This window comes from Dryas octopetala, chromosome 4 (assembly GCF_963921425.1).
Source record: "Dryas octopetala chromosome 4, drDryOcto1.1, whole genome shotgun sequence".
Classification (NCBI taxonomy): domain Eukaryota; kingdom Viridiplantae; phylum Streptophyta; class Magnoliopsida; order Rosales; family Rosaceae; genus Dryas; species Dryas octopetala.
The window spans coordinates 11,577,982-11,590,261 of record NC_141369.1 but is presented as its reverse complement, the minus strand read 5'-3'; the positions used below and the strand labels follow the sequence as shown (position 1 = coordinate 11,590,261).

Genomic DNA, 12,280 nt, shown 5'->3' with positions numbered 1-12,280 from the left:
CCGTCAAGCAGAAAGCCTCATTAGAAATTAGCTTTCCTTATATTAGACATTACGTTTTTGAGTTTTTCTGCTCTCTTTCCTTTGCAACTGCAAGTAGTGCGACAATCCTTCCTTCCAGGTAATACTCTCGACTATTGCAATTCCGTTTTCACTACTTCACACTATTACATCTTTATGTCTGTGCGTCTTTTTCTTGTTCATATTTGTTTTCCTTTTCATTTTTCTTCAATTGAATAAATGGTTCTTTTACCACTTCAATTGGATTTTATGTGGGTCAGTTGTGGCTTATGAAATATTTATGTTGTTGTTGTTGGGATTTTTTTTTTCTTTTATAGATTCATAGAATAGCCATGAGAAGGAAAAGAAAGTCAAAAGCTAAAGCCATCAAAAAGGGTTCTATAACAGATCTTCCAAAATCAATCTTTCAAGATGTTCTACTAAAGCTCCCAACAAGGAGCATTCTCATTTGCAAATGTGTATGCATGCAAGACTTGGCGTAAACTAATTTTGGACCCAGAATTTACTAGGCTGCACTTTGCACAAGCAGAGGCCTGTTCTTTGATCCAAGCCTGGGGTCCAACTTGTGTGTCAAGAATTCTTTACATGGTTGAGCATGAAGATTTCTCTGGTTTTGATTTCAATGACTTTGGCAGATCAAAGGTTAACGAGTGTTATCTCTGTATCACTATTTCCAAATTTAAGATCCCATTGCGCATTGCTGAAGAGGTAATCAGTCACCACAATGGTGTCAAAGCGATACTTAAAGGGGAACATGGCACTAAAAAGAAAGGTGGCACTAGAAGGAAATTTGAAACTAAAACGTAACGTCGCATCAACATAGATCCGTACAATCACAAGTACAAGTTGGTAAATTCGTGTAATGGCTTGCTTTGCTTGTCAGAACCATTCTCAAATGAACCTCTTGCCGTATGCAATCCAATATCCGGTGAGTTTACAGACCTTCCAAAAGCTTTGAAGAACGACGGTCAACGGGAATCTATTTGTTGTGGATTTGGTTTCAGTCCAAAGTCTAACCAATATAAGGTGCTTAGAATTTTTCAGCAACTATATAAGATCTCCTTACATTAGGCTGGCTGAGATACACACATTTGGGACAGGTTCATGGACATGCATGTGTTGGCCGTGCTCCGCCCTCAGCAGCGAGGATGGAAGCATTCCCCACCTACCTGAAAGGAGCACTTTATTGGTGTTACTATAACACTGCCAGTTTAAATTATATAGTTTCTTTTGACTTTGATAATTGCCGGTTCCATTCAGTTTCTCCACCTCCTTTTCAACTGAAGACATATCATAAAGTGGGCTTGGGATCAGTTTTGGGAGGTTGTCTTTGTGTGTGCAATGCCGATCATGATCAGATTGATGTGTGGGTAATGAAAGATTGTAGTGAACAAAAATCTTGGACAAAAAGGGTTTCTATTAATATTGATCACACTTGGCCCAGTGGCTTCTATATATAAACCGATGAGATACTTAAAAAATGGGGGTCTATTGATGTTTCATGATGGTGTTAATGCCTTGATTTACTATCACCAAAGAAACTACGTACAGATTCATTTATCTTCAGCTAGCTTCAAGAGTTTGATCCAGATTTTGAAGCAAGTAGTCACGTTCCAAGCTTTATTTCGCTCAAGGACATTTTGATGGGGGATGATGTAGAAGTATTGAACGTACATTCAAGGTATGGATGTCATGGTTTTCAATTAATCTATTTTTACCTTCTACTAACTAATGTGAATTGGTTGTGCTGGTGTTGTTTTCTTTGGGAGTTAATTACACTTACACCCCTGAATTTTATTGTCTTTTCACATACACCCTCTGGAGTTTTAATAATTACACATACACCCCCTGAGGTTTTAAAAATGTTGGGTGTCATTTAAATATCCATAAATATCTCAGCTGTTATAAAATAAAGAGAAATGTAAAGAGAACATAAGAGAGAATTGAGGAGGAATCAGAGTGTATTTCTCATTCACATAAGGCCTCTATTTATAGGCTCTTGGATGACCTGAGATAGACCCTTAAGGTCTCCTATTTTACAATGAATTGGACTCCTCATAATTATCTATACAATTGCTCTAGATAATACATGAGATAAATATTGAACATGATAATGGACAGCCACATAATTAATGATATTTACAACACTCCCCCTTGGATGTCCATTGAATATGATAGTTGCCTCATTAAAAACCTTACTAGCCAAAACCCTTGCCTCATTAAAAACCTTACTAGCCAAAACCCTATGGGAAAAAGACTAGCTAAGGAAAAGAGTACAATCTTCATGTGTTTCTGATAGATATGATGGGTGCACGACACTGCCTCATTAAAACCTTGCCAGGAAAACCCAATGGGACAAAAACCTTGGACGAAGGAAAAAGAGTACAATGTTTGATGGCACGCTCCCCCTAATGTTGATATATTTCTCCAATCAGTGAATGTTGCCTCGTTAAAACCTTGCTTTGAAAAACCCAATGGGACAAAACCAAAGCGAAGGAAAAAGAGTGCAACTTTTGCAATATCACTGCTACAATGTTGGATGCGCTTTGCCTCATTAAAACCTTGCTAGGAAAAACCCGATGGGACAAAAACCTAGTCGAAGGGAAAAGAGTACAACACGCAAAATGGTTGGATGCTCCCCCTGATAACAACAAGCTTTAATTTGACTAGCTCAATAATCCAGCAAATAATGATATCTCACATCCCATCTTCTAGAGAATGGAGTTTGACAATGCCTGTATGAACATGGCTTCTATACCATCAGGGGTTATATGTTTGTCATCATATATTGAAATCCTGTTGAGATTGGAGTAATACAAACAAAATATAATTCCACTAAATAAAGTGGTTAGAAACAATTATCTCTAAAAGAGATGAATTATTATGAAAATACTTTGAGTATTGGAAAAATTATATGACACAATCACCGATGCTTATTCGGTCTACTGCATTGTGTTTAAGTTGAATAAGGCACATTAAGATATGGTGCTTCTGGACCAAAGATCTTTTTTACATCTTCCTTAGGAAGCAAGTAATCATTCTTAGTGCCAATAGATTGAATAACCGTTGGGCATAAGAATTTCACTAGTACAGTACTCGATCTGCAGCTCGAGACACTATTTCATTTCCCAAGGTTATTTATATCAAATCCAATATTCAAGCATTCAATAATCTTATGAGCTCTTCAGGAGCCTAAATTAATTCATAACTTCTTTCAAAAGTTTGAAAATGTTGCAACAATTTCCGAATTCGGGTTCTAATCAAAGTACTCAATAAGGCAATTTTGAACATATTCATAGTGTTAAGGTTGAGTACATACTCTGAGCTTCAAGCTCTTTCAATCCTTCAAGGATTTGCTTCAAGCACATAATATTTCATGGCACTTTCAATTTGGGATTTGATTTAGTAATTTGTCCTATATCTTATAGGAAATCGCTTCTGGTGATATGCTTCAGGCATTTCATAATCTCTAAATGTTATCTCCATATGCAATAAACACATTTAATTTACCAAATTTGTTAAAATGCGGTTGCATCTATAACAGGAGAATATATAACCACAATCTCATGTTTCTTTAGAGAAACCTGGCGATATGCTTCAGACATTTCATAATCTCTAAAGGTTTTCTCTATATGCAATAAACACATTTAATTTACCAAATTTGTTAAAATGCGGTTGCATCTATAACAGGAGAATATATAACCACAATCCCATGTTTCTTTAGAGAAACCTTGTGCCATTATAAATAGTGATTTCATTCACTTTATTTCAAACACTCTATAACCTTCAGGGTTAACATCTTTGGTGTTTGAACTATAGGTTCTCATTATTTCATGTTTATAATGATGTTCAATTCTATTGGAATTGCCTCTTTCCAGTTTGGCCAATCATTTAATTTTGTCGACATTTATAATAAACGTGGTTCCACATTATTATAGCCCATGATGATTTTTAGTAGCTACCATAGACAAAACACATCATCAATATATCAACGATCTCACAATTCTCATTTGCATGCTTTAGATATAAATATATATCTTTGTAATCGGTACACATGCCTCTTCAGGGGCTTTTATAGTCTCTTCAGGGACTGTCATCTCTTCTAGGATGATTTGTGTACAGAATGTGGATCTTTAAATTTAATTAATTGGGCTTGTGTGGACCATTTCATATACTCTCCACTTCTGGGGAGCTAAACTTTGGAACCTATAGATTTGTCACGCTTCAGGCATACAATAAACCATTTTCTGCCAAATTGATGGACTACCATGTTAGGACATCAATCCATGTTGGCATATATAAATCTTCTATACGAGACTTTGCAGTTTCGTTAAATATATATGCATCTAGCTTTCAAATAAATGTATTCACTAGATTTGCATTATCATTCATATCTCATTCGCATATTGAATTAATGGTATGAAAAGACTAGTATATGCATATTATGATATTTCACGCCGTTCTTCAGGAACGGTCATTTCTCCCCCTAACGGCGGGAAAATTTTCATAAGTGCATATATAAAAATCAATAGAGTGAGTGGTTATACAAACTCAAATGCTTATATAACTTCAGGTTATATAAAGACGAAACATAATTAGGTTTGCAATGCACATGTAGGTATATGAAACTTCTGGTTTCAAATAATTCTTCAACATCTAACTTCAGGTTATAATGTGAATTAATAAATTAATTATGAACAACTATGAACATATATGCCATATATGTTCTAAATTGAAGTGATGAAACTTCAAGTTTCTATACAAAATATAGGTAGAACTTCAGGTTCTTAAAAGTATAGAACTATAAGCTCTAATGAATCATATGAATAAAGACTTCCGGCTTAATCTATACTTAATCAAGAACTTCAGGTTCATAAGAAAAATTATGGAGTTATGAAAAATTTGAGTTCTAAATCATGGAATGATAGATCAAAGAACTTTTGGTTCAATTTGATTCTATAACATAGAGCATGAAAATCAAGGAACTTCAGGTTCTGACTTGATTAAGTAATGAACATTGAACTACAAATTTTTAATCAATTATAAGAACATTAAGTTCTATCACATCTCCAATTTTCATCCACTTCTGATAAAGAAACAAAAAGTCAAAGAACTTCAGGTTCTTATTTGACTTTTTAATGTAGAACTACATGTTCTAATCCTATATTTCATGAACTTCAAATTTCTCAGGTTTTAAGTAAAACCAAGGAATAAGGAACTTCACATTGTATGCATTAGAATATCAATTTCTCTATAAGTTTGATCTCTTTATTCCGTGACAGGAGACATAAATACAGTACAGATCAAAGATTTAGAACTTCAGGTTCTATATAAAGAAAGTGATATACCCAACTAGTGTACATAATGAAAAACATTAATTACCAATGTACAACATCTAAATTTATAGATCTGAACTTCTGGTTCAATCAATATTGGCAAATTAAATACAAATAATATGTTCTCATGTATTCCCAAAACCTCAAATTTGGAGTAGGTTAGAACTTCAGGTTCTAAATATTTGCTCTTCAAAAGTCATAACATGAACATCATATCCACATTAGCATATTTCTGAAACTTCAGATTCCAGATTCAAAACATGGATATGAATTTAATTTAAAACTTCCGAGTCTAAAATGTTCGAGCTTTGAACTTCGGGTTCATATTTAGACTTCAAGTCCTTATTTTCCTATTGTTTGTACTATGTTAGAACTTTCGATTCTTAACAAGATTCATATATTTTGAACTTCAGGCCAAAAATGATTTGCTCAAAACTTCAAGGTTGAGGCTGCATTAATTAGAATTTCAAGTTCAAAATGAAATCTATACTCGAAGCTTCAGGTTCGATGTTTAGGACAACAGGTCCATAAAAATAATAATGCATAGTTAAGAATTAAAATAAGGAAATAAATAGAGCGATTAAATTAAAGCAGAAATTGTAAAACATTGCATTAAAATAGACTATGGAAACTTCTGGTTCCAATAATATGAATCAACAAACTTCGGGTCATGATTTGTATATAGAGATTGAGAAACTTCAGGTTCTCATTTAATTACACGATTGGATAAAAATTGAAGAACTTCGAGTCTTTATTATATATAATAAAAACAAGACACTTCAAGATTATGATTTGATCACATGATAAGAACCAAAGAATTTAGAGTCCTCATAAAAATGGAAGAACTTCAAATCTTCGTATGATTAAATGATTAATCAAAATTAAGGAGCTTCAGGTCCTAATATAATATGTGATAATCGTCGTGTATATCATATATAAAGCAAAATTGAGTGCTCAACAATATCAAGACCTCAATGATCGAATATGTCATATTTGCACTATCATCGAACGTGTACTTCATTGCATATTGTTCCAATATTGACCAATCATCATGAAACTTCAGGTTTCGATTGAGTCATGAAACTTCAGGTTTCGATTGGATCGTATGATAAGGAACTTCAGGCCCTTATAATAATTAAGGTTAAGGAACTTCAAGTCCTTGTGTATGAGTCATCCTTATATGATAAGAAATAAAGACCTTCGGGTCCTTAATTATCTTATTTAGTTGTATAACAATTGAGGCACTTTGCCCTAATTTAATAATACAAGAATTGAGGAACTTTGGGCCCTCACCAGATTGGTTAAGAAATGAGGCTCTTTAGGCCCTCATTCAATTTTATAAGGATCTTCGAGTCCTCAATTGATTTTTACAGGATTTAGGATCTTCTGGTCCTTAATTGATTTTAATTTAAGGATCTAACAACATTTAGTTCTGACCTCAACAATAATAATAATCACATATGAAATCATATAATCAACCCAAAACTCACAATTGAATGCAAGATCTATATATATTGAAACTTTTGATGACTAAACTCAAAAAACCATCATGACAAGAAATTGATAATATGTCATAGGGAGCCGACAAGTTAGGGGGAGATCATATATATTGAAATCAAAGTCATTCAACAACAAACCTGTAAACTAACAAAATTGATCCAACCCAATTAATAAGAAAACCCCATGATAGCAAGAGGCCGGTATGGATAACATATACAGGTGCAAATATATATATTCTCTTTTCTGTATAGGCACACGAGACATAATTGATCAAAACTTATAATTATATACATAATATATTAAGTATGAGAGCATAATATATAAGCCAATATTTCGTAAAAGAAACTCATGATTTTGTTCTCTCAATATAGGAACATTCACGATGAATTGAATTGAATCAATGGATTCAAACCTGCATGTCAATTCATAGAGTGAAACAAAACAATATGGAAACATGGAATATGTGTTAGCTTAAACGATTATTAGGTCCCCACTGTGCACAAGATTATGATATACTTCAACCTGCAGTAAAAAATACTTCTCATATATATATATATAAGTGGAATGAAATAGAAAAGCGTGCTTCTTATTGGAGCCTTTAACTCATGTACCTCGGGTAATTCAAAGAAGCAAGCTAGTAAACTTGTAAACTCATATGATATATAAGTATTCATCAACTTATTTGGAAAAACTATCAACAATATGTACGCATATATATAATATATATATATATAAATTGAATAGCATATAACGAGATATAGGAAAACTAGCAGATATAGAATAAGCAGTTGATACCCAACTGAATCAGATCATTCAACGTGAGAATTAAGCATCCATATTGAAAACACCTATCTCGAAGCACTCGTGTATAGATAAGACACATATCATGGAGGCACAAGAAGAGTATAACACATAAAATATATAAATAGAACAATTCTAAGATCAAGAGTATTGGTCAAAAGCAACAAGGTTGCACCATATGACTCTTGGATCTAGAAGAGTTTATAAGAGAGACTATCGTGCTGATAACGTGTTATAAAATAAAGAGAAATGTAAAGAGAACATAAGAGAGAATTGAGGAGGAATCAGAGTGTATTTCTCATTCACATAAGGCCTCTATTTATAGGCTCTTGGATGACCTGAGATAGACCCTTAAGGTCTCCTATTTTACAATGAATTGGACTCCTCATAATTATCTATACAATTGCTCTAGATAATACATGAGATAAATATTGAACATGATAATGGACAGCCACATAATTAATGATATTTACAACATCAGCATGTTTGTAATTTTTTTTTGTCAGAAGCGTGTTTTGCTTCCCTATGAATATGAACTATGCCAGCCATGTTTTTGGTTCATTCTTTGTTCGTACATGAATTGAATTTTATTCCTTTTTAGGTTAGATGAAGAACAAATATGAATTTTAGTTTACTTAGTTGCTTTCACTTACTCGATATTGCCACTCATGACCGTATATTTTTGAATGCAATAGTCAAGCAGTTGACATTGTGCTTGCTTATTCTGGTCAGCTGCTTCTACTATATTAATTAGGCTTGTTAAATTTCATACACATGCATGCTTTATTCACTCCATTTTCTCAAGTGTCGGTCCTAATATGTGGTTTGGTTGGGATATCATTACTTCATCTATATATATATGGTCATTCTCTAGATTAAGCAGTTAACCATTTTTTTTCACAGATTTGAGGCACCGAGCGCTCAGTAGTACAATATTTCTTCTTCTTCAAGGGATCAGACTTAGTTGGTCAGCTTTTAAGTTAGGTTTTAATTAGCCAAAAATTTCAAAGTTAAAACCTAACATAAAGCATTTATAAGCCATTTTACTGCAAGAAGCGCTCACCCTTTTTTTATTATTATTTTTAAATAGAACCTATCGCTGAGAGCTCATCACTAATTGAGAATCCCAAAAAAAAAAAAAATAGGGGTCATCTGCTCTAGAGAGCCACTCAAGATTAGATCAAATTCCCATAGTTGCGGCTGGAGATGATGGAGCCCTTGTCTTTCTCTTGTTTAGGGTTCTCTTTCTAAAAGTTTTAATTCAAATTTTTTTTTTTCCTATGTCATTGCCAAATCATTTAGTAGCATATTGAAAAGCCAATGATCTTTTTTAAGCCCTAGGATGTAACCAAGGTGTTAAATTTCGAAGTTTTCGGCGAAATTTCGCCGAAAATTTCGATTTTTTGAGGTGTCGAAATTGAAACCCAATTTTGTTAAATTTTCGGCGGTGAGACAGATCTGGTTTTGGAAGGAAGGCTGGGTTTTTGGAAAAAAATGGAAACCTTAGCAAGGAGACTGGTGGGGGGAAGCTGGGCGACAGGCGGTGAGACTGAGATCTCCCCCGACTGAGATCTGGGTTTTTGGACGGCGGGGGGGCGACGGCAGGAGGGCAACAGCGGGGGGGCGACAGCGGGGGGGGGGGCGATCGCAGGGGGGCGACAGCAGGGGGCGACATCGGGGGGGCGACATCGGGGGGGGCGACATCGGGGGAGCGATGGCGGGGGGGCGACGGCAGAGGGGGAGAGAGAGAGAGAGAGAGAGAGAGAGGATGAAGAAAAAACAGTAGCTGCTGAACTGGAGACTCGGGGGAGAAGAAAGGAAAGGAAAGGAAGGAAAAAAAAAAATTAAAAAAGAGAAAAAAATTAAAATGTTTAGGATTGATTGGGGTTTGGGCCTTTGGACAATTGTAAAGAAAAAAAATGGTTTGAAGTTTTATTTGGCCGTTTTGGAGTTTCGTTTAGTTGTTTTTAAACCATAAACTAGTAAACTATAATATATTTCTATATAAAAATAATTTAAAATATCCTAAAAGGTCTAAACCCTAATATCATATACCATATCCTAAACAATATAGAATATAGATTATAAAATACATAGGGTTTAGTATACAGATTATAGAGTATAAATAATATACTAATTTTATTTAACAGTATTTGTCTTCAGCGTGTACTATATTCATCTTATATCACATAAAACTTACTATATAATTTGGTTTCTTCAATGTTTTTTATCAATTTAGTAGATAATATATTAAATAAACATATGGTAAAGTTTCATTCAAAATTTCCGTATTTTGATAGCAATTTCCGTCATTTCCGTCTAATTTTTGTCGAAATTTAAAAATTTTCGAAATTTCCGTCGAAATTTCCATCGAAATTTCCTCGAAACCCGAAATTTTATTCCTTGGATGTAACTAAATATAAGAGCTTAAAGATACTGTAAAATTATTTGTTAAAATATTTGATTCACGATCCTAAACCACATATATATATTTATGGTTTTTTACCTTCAATTATCAGCATAATTTGCTATAAATATTATCTTAATTTTGTACAGTAATCCATTTGCATTTTGAAATAAACTTTTACATTTATTAACTTATCTTCACGTCTTTATCTACATGGAACATTTGAGAAATTAAGTAGGGTTGAGTGTTATTCATTTTATATATAAAGTGAAATTAATTGCTTACCTTAATTGTTATTGTCTATACATATCTAGCTCACTAGGCCGGGCTGTTGAAGCAGGGCAAGATGTTGCGCAATAATTTTTTCCTTTTAAGGGTTTCTTATGAAGTCATCAAGAGACAATATCATCTTACCACTCTATTTGCACATGTCTGTAAAAGTAAAGTTCTCTACATGAGGTGCTGCAATGACAAAATACCAACATTGCACTCATCGATCTTCTGAGCCTTCAACTTCCGGATACCATATTGTATATGTTGTGTCTCTGTTGGTTGCTGTCTAGTATTATCAAAAGTACGTATAAATTGTCAAATTATCTTGCTGGTTTTTATACAAGTAATATACTTTAAATGTCACAATTGTTGATACAGGTGTGCAAAGTGCAAGCTTCTGGGAGAGAGTCCAGAGTCTAGAGGTCAAAGTATTGGCGGAATAAGACCCGGATATATATACTTTCAATATTTATTTCTCAGTATGGAGTTAGGAAGAGTCAAGTATACCCGTGGTGGTGATGCAGTCTAACAGTGGTCTGAAATAACTCATTGGAGTGTCAACTTTCAATCTACATCTAGAGGGTTTGAGTTATTGAGTCAAAAAAACCATTTTTAATTTTTTTTGTTAAAGGGTTGTAAAAGCCCTTAATACTCTCTAATGTTGCACATCGGAACCTTTGTTTGAAGTTACTTGAGTTTCCTTGTATAGTTCTGCAGGTCTTCTCTATATATACTGGTGCAAGTTGTAAACATTGACATGGAAAAATATGGTGGATAATTTCATGTCCATTTTTTGTTCATGGTATCAGAATGTTGTTCTGGGCTCTCTCTTAATTTAAAGTTGTTCTTCCTCTCTCTTAGTTTCTTCATCAAAGTGTGTTATGTTCTCGTCAAAGGCAACCAAGGGCATAGATCCTTGGGACCCTTCACTCAGAATCTCAGACCTGGTTTTTATCGGTTTCAAATCTGCTGAATTGGGACAACTATGGGACTTAGGAAGGTAATATGAAGTGCAAATATTAAATTTTATTAAGTTACGTGGTGTGTGTTATAGATTGAAACCTACAAAGGTCATAAGCAATACAATCCATTAACCTATTTGAACACTCTACCAAACACAAAATACTACTATAGCCTTAAGACAATTAATGCCTCACACAAGTGCTTATGGCCGGTTGAATGATGCTTGTCCTATAGGATATAAAAATTTTCTTCAATAAGTAATTAATATACAAAGAAAAAAATCTTATAAACTAAAAATAGTACAATTGTTAGTGTCGATTAGTAACATGCTTGTTATTTGTGGCTGAGTGTCTTTGGACACACGATTTAAATGTGTAGAAAATAATGAAAATATAATGATAAAAAAAGGTGATTAAAAAAAAGTTGGTTGATTCATCATTAGAAAGTATGTAATGAGTGTTTTTTCTTTTTATGAGAAAATCTAATTAGTGTTTAAATCATTAAATATTTCAAGTATAAAGACAAAAGTAAAAAAAAAAAATTGTCCAACAATTTAAAGGCTAGGCAGCCTAGGCGTGCAGATTACAGGTTTGGGTGTCCATAAAATCCATCAAGGATATAATGGCACACAAACTTGTCACTTGCAAATGTGTAAAAGCAAAAAATACTTACAAAAAGTTATAAAAGCTTGCAAAAGGATAACTATAGAAATTGTGCTTTATTCAATTTTTCAAGTTCGAATCTCCCCCTCCCAGCTAAAATAAAAAAATAAAAATTCAATTTCCGATTTTCGTTCATCCAAAAGTGAAAATTTAATATTAAAACATGAAATTTTCTGTTAGAAACTTCTTTGAATAGTAAAAATAAATTATAGAAATTAAAATACGTTTTCTTATTTTAATTGAAAAAAAATTCAATACTCCAGGGTATTGGGCTTAAGTTGGAAGCCCATTTGAGGTGGTAAAACGTTACCGTGTTGTAC

The 12,280-nt window shown here is 33.6% G+C and overlaps 1 pseudogene; it reads left to right on the top strand.

The window, feature by feature from the left end:
• The first annotated feature begins 350 nt into the window (after window positions 1-350).
• On the top strand, window positions 351-1,478 carry LOC147286821 (F-box/kelch-repeat protein At3g06240-like; annotated as a pseudogene).
• Window positions 1,479-12,280: the final 10,802 nt, after the last annotated feature.